This window comes from Rhinolophus sinicus, linkage group LG03 (assembly GCF_036562045.2).
Source record: "Rhinolophus sinicus isolate RSC01 linkage group LG03, ASM3656204v1, whole genome shotgun sequence".
Classification (NCBI taxonomy): domain Eukaryota; kingdom Metazoa; phylum Chordata; class Mammalia; order Chiroptera; family Rhinolophidae; genus Rhinolophus; species Rhinolophus sinicus.
Genome location: NC_133753.1, coordinates 152,191,144 through 152,202,576, shown reverse-complemented (window position 1 = coordinate 152,202,576; position 11,433 = coordinate 152,191,144). Strand labels below are relative to the sequence as shown.

General features: G+C 42.0%; 1 protein-coding gene and 1 long non-coding RNA gene across 3 annotated transcripts in view; both read right to left on the bottom strand.

Moving 5' to 3' along the window:
* Positions 1-8,439, bottom strand: LOC141570694 (uncharacterized). Its single transcript, XR_012495087.1, has 2 exons — positions 4,994-8,439; positions 1-2,585 (listed from the first exon to the last, which is right to left on the bottom strand). It is a non-coding gene; the product is annotated as an uncharacterized LOC141570694 (long non-coding RNA).
* A 1,322-nt stretch (positions 8,440-9,761) lies between these two features.
* The window catches only part of GFM2 (GTP dependent ribosome recycling factor mitochondrial 2), a 70,748-nt gene continuing 69,076 nt past the window's right edge, over positions 9,762-11,433 (bottom strand). The window contains exons 22-23 of one of the 2 annotated variants that reach the window (XR_012495084.1): positions 10,996-11,124; positions 9,762-9,917 (exon numbers count right to left, since the gene is read on the bottom strand). The gene's annotated coding sequence lies outside the window, so the exon portion shown is untranslated. The remainder of the gene's footprint in view (positions 9,918-10,995; positions 11,125-11,433) is intronic. The other variant, XR_012495085.1, reaches the window with a different exon arrangement.

Genomic DNA, 11,433 nt, shown 5'->3' with positions numbered 1-11,433 from the left:
TGAGTCACCATCTAAGCTTTCTTAATGAGAAATTGGGAAGAAGTGAATAGCAAATTTGATGAAATCATTTCTTCATAAAGCCATAAATTTTACAGAAGACATATAAGAACATAAACAACTGCAAGATCAAAGACTCTGTGGAACAAACCCACTGGGAAAGAAGGAAAAATTTATAGATTGAATTCTTTTTTGTAAGCCAGTTCTCTGTGAGTGTCCAGTTTAATGACTGTTTAAATTATATCTGCAATCTTCTGAGAGGTTCGCTTGCTTTTCAAGTTTGTAAACCAACACATCAACAACTCCCAATCAATGGGATAGCATTCTCCAGGGAGCTATGAAAATATACTTCACATTTTAAATGCAATAAAAAGCATGACAAAACATGCCTCTGTTCTTCTTAACATAGAAGTACCACATCTGGTCATAAAAAAAAAATGCATTATACAGAGTTGTAAGGATGCCAGATACTTATTACAGAGAACTGTTTTATCCATTTAGCCCAATTTTCCAGATGTTTTATTACTTGGAGACGGGAGAATTGTTGAAACTGGTGATTGAAGCCCGTTTATTTCAAGAGGCTCGTCTGCAAGCCATAGGAAGCATTTGAGGGACAAGTTAATTTATGACAGGCCACAAGGCACTGCTTGAGGAGAACTGTCATCTCATTGGGGTCACAAATAATACCAATAAAGGACAAAATACCCAATTTCAGTAACCCCAGCTTCATTTGCAAAAATTGCCTCTTAGGCAAGCACTTAGTACTCATTTCACATGCAAATGTTATGCATGTAATTGGAGCAATTTCCATAATAGTAGGTCAAGTTGGTAGTGACATTGAAAATGGCCCAGGTTGGCTGTGACTGGAGGCCTGGTTCTCATTGTCTACAAGAAGCAAAATTCCCACTTGGACCAGTTGGAAGTCTTTTCCTCATAAAGACAACAAGATCAGGTTCAGCAGGAGCAGGTGTCACTTCCCCCACCCCTTCCCCAACAAGACGGCCCCACAACACACACACACACACACACACACACACACACACACACACACACGCAATCAGAGATCAGAGCCTGCAGAGCTGGTGGGGGGTGAGGGGGGTGGGCGTTAGGGTAGCTGGCTCTGGCAGCCAGAGTCATTGAAGTTAATTAGAAGGTAACTCACTGTGGTCAATTCTCTCCACCTGTCAATCAAAGTAGGGATTTGAGGGGGGAGTGGAATTTTTAATTTCGCTTCTCAGAAATTAGCATCTCTGTCTTTGCTTCACACACATATGTAGGAAAAATCTCTCAGGGCATCAGGAGATGTGTTCTCAGGCTAAAAGGGCCACCTTGCAAATTGACCTAAGCCAATGTGTCCACAGCAAGTGTTGTGTAATTAATTTGTTGTTGTTTTCGTTATTCTTGTAAATGATGGTAGCCTTTGGCAGGAGAGACAGTTGGGTCTGTACATCCTCTCCCTGATACGCTTGTTACCAGGTTGTTTATTACAACGAAAGGGAATCTGGGACCAAATTCTGCTAAATGGGCCAGTGTTTATTAACAAGCAGATATAAAACGATCATACATTCTTGTGAGCTGGGGCAAGGTCCCCTCTCTCTTTAGGCATTCTAACTAGCTCTTTGCTTGAGAGGGTCACTCCAAGGAGGAACAATGTTTGCGGCAGGATTAGCCAGCTTTCTAGTTGGGTCAGGAAACAGAGGCCCCGGGGATGAGGAAGAACACAGGTCAAGAGAACGTCCGAGGGTCAAGTGCTGCTCGGAAGTCTTCGGGCTGGGCTTGTCGGAGGCTCACACTTGCTTGGATGACAGCATTAGGGCTTGTAAGGTCTTTCTAGTCAGCCACAGATTTCAACTCTGCATTTCACCAGTGGGTAATCATGCCGGTCATTCCTTATGCTCATTAACCAACCCTCTGTTGTTAGATCTATTTCAAAAACAATATTCAAATCCATAGTTTTGGAATGTATCTTCTTGATGGGTGTACTTCAGAGGCTCACGAATCTTCCCGGAAGTGTGGGTTCCTCACGAGGGGTCCTCAAATGCTGACTGCTCCTACACACATCACACTGCTTACACTGGGTAATAGTCAAGTAAATGATCACAGGTTATATGACATCACTATCCACAGGGGAGGACTGGGTAGGGACAGAGGCTCTCAGGACAGACAACCTGCCCTCCACAAAGGGATGGAGTCTGGCTCTTTGATACCTACTTGTAAAATGTCTTGATGTGACCTGTTTGCAAGCTAGACCCAGCCCAGGCAGGGTTACTTGATGGAGACAGGGAACAGTTAGTTACCTGGTGGGAAGGGAGAGGGGAGGGGAGGAGGGGGCTGCAGCAGTGTGTCTCTTCGCAGCTAGTTTTGTTTTGTTTTGTTTTTCTCTGCATACTTTGTCGCTTGATTTTGAATTCTGCTTTTTTCTTCTCAGTCCTTGTTCTGTTTACTTCTAACTTCTTGTTTCTCTTTCTTCTGGATTGGGGGTTGCGGAGGGGAGTAGACGGGGCAAGCAGTTCTTCCAAATTCAGGCCCTATGGCAGACGCTGCCTTCCTCTTTGCCAGGTAAGAGAATTTCAGAGAGGCAGCCTGCCCTGGTGAGTTGAGAACAGACTAGGAGGTTAGGCTAACAGGAGTTCAAATCCTGGCTCTCAAACTTTCTAGCCACGCCTCTCTGAGCCTCACTTTTCTCATCTGTAAAATAAAACCAATCCTATGTATGTTGCAAGGTTGTCATAAGGGTTTGCGATACTGTATGTAAAGCATCTGGTATGTAGCGGGGCTTTTAATATGATAGCTTCTCTTTAGCCCCCAGGAGTCTCCTGCAAGTTGTGATCAAGCATAGGTAGCTGTAGTGTTCAAATTGGTTTTTACTCTTTGAATAATTCAACCGACAAAGGATCACATCTCATTCTTTTTTAATTGTACACATATTTGAGTGCCGCAAACGAGGTTGAACATTTGTCCATATGTTCATTAACCAACTGCATTTCCTTATTTGGACACGTCCTCTGGCAATTCTTCTATAAAATGTTTATTGATCTGTGTGAGTACTTTATATAGTAAATATATTATGCCATTACTAGCTGTATTTGTCACAATAGTTTTTGAAGTTCAAGAAGTACATTTTAATTTGGGATACTTTTCTGACATGCAAAAGTTTAATAGATTTTTTAAAACTACTGATTTTTTTTCTTTTATGAGCAACACCCAAATCTAAGCTAAGAGAGAGAGAGGCCTCCCTCTGCAAAGATTTAATGAGTGTTCACTTTTGACTTCCTCTAGGTTTCTAAAAACTTACCTCATCAATAAATCTGGAATTAATTTTTGGAGGGCTGAGATAATTATCTAAATTGATTTTCCCCACAGGGAGCTCATCAATTGTTCCTATGCCACTTATTGATTATCCTTCTCTTTTGCCCTAATCTGAGATGCCTCCTCCAGCATATATTAAATTCTTACATCTCATAGGGTCTGTATCAGGGCTATCAATTCTATGTCATTGATCTGTTTGCCTCTTCCTAGACCAGCACCACACTGACTGGAGAATGCTGATAAGCAGAGTTGGGGGATGGAGGGTGCCAAGGAGGCTGGTAGAGAAGAAAGGGAAGGATTTTCAGGACAGGCAGAGTGGTGTGAACATAATTAGGGTAAAGGGGAAGTTCAAGGCCTCATAAAAGGATGAAAAGCAGCTGTCATCTCACTTTGTCTGGAGACTGAGGCAAACGAGTAAGGGACTGAGGAAAAGAAGAATGGGAAGGCAGCTGGGGATGCCGAGTGTGATGGGATGGAGCCTCAAGCAACAGGAACTTACCCCGTGCAGAGCTAAAAGGGATTTACAGCTGTGGAGGTCGTGCTATCGCTGTCCTCAAGGGCTAGGGCAGTACAGAAACACTGACGATAAAATGCCAACTGCAAGGAGGGATGACAGTGCCACGAGAGCATGGCCAGTGAGATGCTGCAGGGACAGTAGAAATAAGTGTCTTCTCTTTCATCCTACCCAGAAGTGGCTGGAGTTCTGGAAATAACCCAAGTGTCTACCAAATGGTAAATGGAGAAACTAATTGTGGTACATCCATACAATGGCACTAGTCAGCAATAAATAGGAATGAACTATTGATAAACGCGCAACACGCATGAATCTCAAAATAATTATGCTAAGTAAAAAAACAAAACAAAGAGCTAACCAAAGAAGAGAACATATGATTCCATTTCTATACAATTCTAGAAAATGCAAACTAATCTGTGGTGACAGAAAGCAGATCAGCAGTTGTCTGGATGGGAGGTGAGGCAGGCGTGGTATGGGGATAGCGAGGGCAGGGGCAGGAGGAAGGGATCACAAAAAGGCTGGAAGAAACATTTGGGGGTGATAGAAATGTCCCTTATCTTGATTGTTCTACTGTTACATACCTAAAACTTACCAAACTGTACACTTTAAATATACTCGTATGTAGTTTACTGCATGTCAGTTACACTCAATAAAATTGTAAAAAAAAAATCACCTTCATCTTACACCTGCTGATTGTTATTTGATAGTTCTGGGCTGGAGCTCAAACACTGGTGTGTTTCCTAAATTCCCAAGGTAAGCCTGATACATTATGAAATATAGAACCCCTGGACCTAGTGATATCTGAGCTGCTTCCAGGTTCTCAGAGCCTGTCCCTTTGTAACGGGAAGATTCCTTGACGGATACTAGGAAAGTATTTCCCTGCTCATGCGGAGTCTGACACATTGGTAAGACCAGGAAGTGGCCCCTCTTTTGCTGTTGGTCATTTGTACTGCTCTTCTCACACTGGGACTCGAGGCTGATGAAGTCTGTGTGGTTTGTTCCCATAGAGGTTGCTGTGTGATTTCCCAGTGTATTCATTCAGTGCTTGTTCCCAGGCCATGCCTCCCACCCCACCCTGCTCTTGCCCATGCCATGATGAACTGTTAAGGGGTCACCATGTCTCCCCTCATAGCCCTGCCTGTGATATACCTGCAGGCCATTTAGGGTACATACCCCCGTGCTCAGATGGGCCAGCTCACGGCTCCGTCATCTAACCAGCTCATCTTCACCAAAAGGAAGCGGTTCCCATGCTGCACTGTCTGGAGACATCTGGCGGAGTTTTCTGGTCCTTCCCACACCACAGCACAGCACACAGGCCTTCACGCCGACACTGTCCAGAGCACTTATACGAGCGCTCGCTGCCTGCAGTGTCCAGTGAGAAGTGCCCCTGAGTCAACCTCACATTTCTCCTGGGGCCTCCTAACCTCTGAGGCAACAGACCAGACTGAATGCCTCCTGCAGGGAATGGAACCCAATGCCCACCTCTAATCCACAAGAACTTTGCTCTCCCCAAGAAGGCAGACTCCCCCACCTCTCTAGACTTCTTCTTGCTGGAGGGCAGGGCGGGTTGACAATGCAGGCCTGGCAGTAATGCCCTCCTAGTAAACCCTGAACTGAGCAGCTAGTGCCTTTTCCTCTCACCAGAGAGATGTCCTCTCATACTCCCTGGTTCATTTACATTCATCAAACTGAGTCCCTTTTTTGCTGGCGCCCTCCACAACTAAGATCGAAAGGACAACAACTTGACTTGGAAAGAAAAAAAAAAAAATTGAGTCCCTTTTCCATTACACTTCCCAGTCCCCTCCCCGTTCAGATTCCTATTGTAACATCTCACATTGCAGGACCAATTGTGGAGGGTGGAAGGAGGGTAAAGAGGGGACATTTTTAGGAGGGGTAGGAGACATGCAGTCACCAACATGACCTTTGCCCCCCATGTACAGATTTTGGTTTTAGAAGTCTGAAGAAGGTTAACTTCTTGTGGATCTTTGCATTTTGCGGCATCCCAGCAGCCTTTGGTCACCAAAATGTTTCCAGATGGATCTGGAATTTTTTCAGCATCTTGGTATTTGGTCTCCATTAACAGATTAAATGAGTAGCCAAATTATATAAATAAAATTCATCAATAGAAGAAGGTGCAGATGGAGAGTCGGGGGGGGGGGGGGAGAGAGAGAGAGAGAGAGAGAGAGAGAGAGAGAGAGAGAATGGATTCCCACCAGGTGGCAGTGTTTAATAGACAAGGGAGTTCAGAGTTGTTTCTATGGCTCCTCTTAGCAAACCAGAAAGAATGCTTGCCAGTTGCCAAAGCAGATTTAACTCCAAACCCTCCTGTCATTGCGGGGAAGCCCAGTTTAGCGTTCCTATGCCAAATGGAGTTCAATCTCAGTTTTTATGATTGCAGTGACAGAATCACAAATATTTCAGGGTTATTTATGGTTGTGTCATGAGAGCAGATAAAGGTAGTCAGAGGGAAGAGCCACATCCAACAGCAGGAGCTCCCCCCCCCACACACACAGGCTCTGGATGCTTCTTTAGGAGTTAGGCTGCTCCGCCCACCAGTCTGCCCAGGCCCTAGACGTCTGCCCATCTCAATTAATTGCATCACCGTCCATAAAGATGCTGAATTCACTGACTCAGCATGCATCCATTTCAAGCTCCTTCTTGTGCCTCTCCCTGTAGTAACAGAGACTGGAAACTGCATTTCACAGACTGCCTTGCTGCTGGGATTGCATGTTTTTCAGTTTATTCAATGTGGTTACTTGAGACTTGAATTCAGAAGTGAATGACGTGGTGACAGAGACAAGGGATGAGGTATCCCTTTTGTTAGTGCGAACTGGAGCTAAACTGGTACGATTCTAGAATTAGAAGCTGTTAGTAGAGGTCCCTCCCTCCAGCATATGGCTTCCTGGTCATGAAAGGAGCAGGTGCTCAAGGAATATCAGCCAAGTCAAGTTCTTCGGCTCTCACAAGATTGTATGAGCCACTTGATATCCTGTAGTTAATTCATTTCTGCTAAAACTAGCTGGAGTGGATTCTGGTCCCTAGTACAACTAAGCCTTGAATTACTGATAAATTATCTATCCACAAGCCTGAGCTAGAAATATGATAAATTTCCTAAACGCCTCTTTCCCCTGTCTCCCCATGGCTAACTGACCCACAAATATTGCCTAAATAAGTCATGTTAAAGAAAAAATTATTCTAACACTTATTAAGATGGTAAGGAAAACTTTAACCAGGACTATTGCAATAAATGTCAAGACGATCACAACAGGGAAAAGAGACTGGGCTCAATTCCCTCCAAATACAACTGAGACAGCTGGGGATTTCCAGCCAATAAGCAGAGTGGGTGTAGGGGGTCAATGGATGGAAAACTACTAAGAGGAAACATCAAGAGTAGGGGCGCCTCTAGCTACACTGACCTAATAGAAGTCTTGCTGGAGGAGGCCAGGATGATCAGCTATCAAAGGAGAGTGGGTGGGATTCTCCCGAAACTGACTTACCAGGATGCTTGCTAAAACTGGGCTGTGTTAGTCAAGAGAGCGCCAAGGATCCTGACTAAAGTTTGGTCAAGGAGAACATCTTTGTCAGTTGATAGATGAAAATGTGCTCAGCATAGGGCCACAATAGGCTGGACTAGTTCTCTTTTGTTCCCCCATTTTGCTAATAACTTAGGTCAGACTGTGAGGGAGGAGAAAGCTCAGGGGGTTCAAGCAACGGAAAGTCCGGGTGCCTGGAGCCGGGCAATCAAGAGTGAAGTGATGTAGTTAGAGGGACAAGCAGATGCCAGATTCAGCGACACCATGCGGATCCTGCCAAGGAATATGAATTTTATTCTAAGGACAATGGGAAACAAGCCACTGAAACGTTTCAAGTAAGAAAGTGGCATGACCTAGTTTACGGTTCAGAAATAAGACTTTGGCCACTGTGTTTCCACACTGGTTGAAGTGGAGGGGTAAGGCTGGTGGTATAAGCAGCCATTGGAAAGATCTTTCCAGACCAATACCTAAAGTTCTTCTTCATTCTTTAATAATTTCGGGAGGGGGAGGCGCAAACAAGGGGAGAAGTTCTATTAACTCCAGCAACAAAAGAATGAAAGGCCTAGGAACATGCCTAACAAGAAATGAGAAAGCCTCGTGTAGACTATGAGACTTTGGTGACAAGCGAAAAACAACTTTATAAATTAAGAGAAACTATTTCTAAGGGGGGAGACTCAATATCACAAAGACGTCAGTTCTCTCCAAATCAATCTAAAAAGTCAGTGCCATTCTAATAATACCCAACCATTTTTTTGGACGTTGGCAATCAAAGTTTACGTCGAAGGAAACATTATTTAAAATGGAAAGAAATTTTAGAAACAAGAACAATATGTGTATGCCCTTCGAGATATCAAAGTATAATTCAAAATTATAATGGTTTAAACAGTATAACATTGACAGCATAGCAATTGGCCCAGGAAAAGGTATGTAGACCAACAAAACAGAATAAAGAGCCCCAAACAGAATTACACATCTTTATGAAAATTTAGATTCCCAGATCATAAAAAGCTGAAGTTTATCACCACCAAACCAGTATTACAAGAAATGTTAAACGGACTTCTTTAATAAGAAACACACACACACACACACACAATTAAGTTCGTGAACTCAACCTAGAAAGAGTGCTACATACCTCATTGCTGAATATCACTATGGTCATCTTCGAAGTACTCCCCTTGGGAAGCTGTGCACTGATGCCAGTGCCTAGTCCACCCTTCAAAGCAATTTTGGAACTCTTTTTCTGGCATGGCCATCAGAGTTGTCATTATATTACCCTTGATGTCCTGAATGTCATCAAAATGTTTTCCTTTCAATATTTCCTTTGTCTTCAGGTAAAGAAAGAAGTCATTGAGGGCCAGATCAGGTGAGTAGGGAGGGTGTTCCAATACAGTTATTTGTTTACTGGCTAAAAACTCCTTCACTGACAGTGCTGTGTGAGCTGGTGCATTGTCGTGATGCAAGAGCCATGAATTGTTGGTGAAAAGTTCAGGTCGTCTAACTTTTTCATGCAGCATTTCAGCATTTCCCAAAAGTAAACTCAGTTAACTGTTTGTCCAGTTGGTACAAATTCATAATGAATAATCCCTCTGATAGCAAAAAAGCTTAGCAACATCGTTGCAACAAGTTCGTGAACTTAATGGTCAGACCTTGTATACAGAGGGAGCCAAAAAAATGTATATACATTTTAAGAAAGGAAAAAACTATTCAAATTGTAATACTCAATATATACCGATAACAAAAGATGAATACAAGTCATGTCTGGCTTCTGTAATTACAAGAGGTGCTCAAAGTGGTTACCATCAGCATCCAGACACTTCTGATTATGACGAACTACTGCTTGAGCAACATTGACAAAGTGTCCACTTGTATACATTTTCTTGGCACCCCTGGTCTGTGTGTGTGTAAGAAAATATTGCAAAGAAAAAAATTCTCACTGACAAAGACAAACATAATAAAAGCAATGGATCAACCAACACTAAAGCTAGTATAAAGGTTAAAAGACAAAAGTAGGAAGATCGTGTGTATCTACAACAGTAAATTAATGATACACAAACACAAACTAACACAAAAGAAGTTAAAATAATGACAAAAAAATAAGTGTGAAGGGGGTGACTAAAAATGGTAGTGATTCTAGAATGTGTTTGAACCACATCTTAAAACAGACTGCTATAAGCATAGCTTCATGTATGAAGCACATGGCAACCATAAACCAAAAATCTACAAGAGATATACAAGAACTATAGAGAAAGAAATCCAAACACAACACTATAGAAAGTCATCAACATACAAAGGAAAAGAACAAGAAAATAAAAAAGGAACGGAGAAGAACTACAAAAACAATCAGAAAACAACTAATAAAATGGCAATAACTACATGCCTATCAATAATTACTTTAAATGTAAATGGATTAAATGCTCCAATCAAAAGACGAATAGATAGGGGAGGCTGGTTAACTCAGTTGGTTAGAGCACCGTTCTCTTAACTACAAGGTTGCCAGTTCGATCCCCACATAGGCCACTGTGAGCTGCGCCCTCGACAACAACTTGACTTTGAGTTGAAGGGTCCTGGAAAAACACAGTTAAATAAATAAAAAGTTAAAAAATAATACACTTAAAAAATTAAAAGACGAATGGATAAAGAAGTGGTACATATATACAATGGAATATTACTCAGCCATTAAAAAGAATGAAATCTTACCATTTGTGACAACATGGATGGACCTAGAGGGCATTATGCTAAGTTAAATTAGTCCGACAGAGAAAGACAAATACCATATGATTTCATTTATATGTGGAATCTAAAAAACAAAATAAATAAAACAAACAAACTCATAGATACAGAGAACAAATTGATGGTTGCCAGATTGCGGGGGGGGGGGTAGGGGGAAGGGAAGGAAGCATTGGGCGGCTGTGTAAAAAAGGGGAAGGGATTAAGAAATACAAATTGGCAGTTACAAAATAGTCACAGGATGTAAAATATAGCTTAGGGAATATTGTCAATAATTGTAATAACTATATAAGGTGTCAGGTGGGTGCAAGACTTATCAGGTGGATCACTTCATAGATATAAAAATGTCTAATCACTATGCTGTCCACCTGAAACCAACGTAATATTCAATGTCAACCATAATTGAAAAATGTTTTTAATTTCTGTAAGAAAATTTAGAATAAAGTATAGGATGTGTTTTAAACCAGTGAAGAAAGAATGGCTTATTCAATGTATGGCATTTTGATGACTGGCTATCCATATGGGAGAAAAAAAAAAGTTACAGCTGTTGAACGAATTCAAAAGGAGTCTGGAGGCCTTGGTAGAAATAAATAATTAAGATTTATTGACGAGTCTTACAGTTTCCAAACTGGGAACACAGCTAGGCAAAAACCCAGGAATGTTCCATAGAACAAAGAATAGAGATCAAGTCCAGGCACTTTCAGGAAAACGTGCCTAAACATGAAACCAAGGTGTGACTATAAAAGCCCTCGAGACCTCAGAAAGAGCTAATGTGGTGCCTCAGAGTGTCTGTCAATGAGACAAGGTCACCTAACTATTTTAAAGGTGTGCCTGACAGATCCTTTCAATCAACCAAAGGAGTTTCTAAGGATGTTATTACCCCTCAGCAGAAGCCTAAGGTAGAGAAGGGCATACCTTGAAGACATCCGTGGGTGTAGGTTTTGTCTAATGGCATGAACCTTAGTGAGATGCACAGAGAATCAACAGTTTTTGTTTTGTAGTCAATTTACTGGATTGTATCAGCAGAAACACCGTCAGTTTGAACTGAAAAGGATAGAGATAGCACCAAATGAAAAAAAGGTCTTTGCACCCCCAAAGCTCTACAAGTAAAAAGCAGGCAGAGAAATCTACTCAGCTGTAAATACCTTCTACTTTTCATGAAGGAAAGATGAATCAGAACCAAAAGCCGAGAGACTGGAGTCAAGAGCCAGAGAGAATTATTTCAGGCTCAGATACATAGGGCTGAGTCACTGCAGGACACTACCCAATTTTAAAGCTGTTTTGCCATCTTATTCTAACATTGCTTTATTAAATTGCCTTTAAACCAGACTTACCATTATAAACAATTATCTA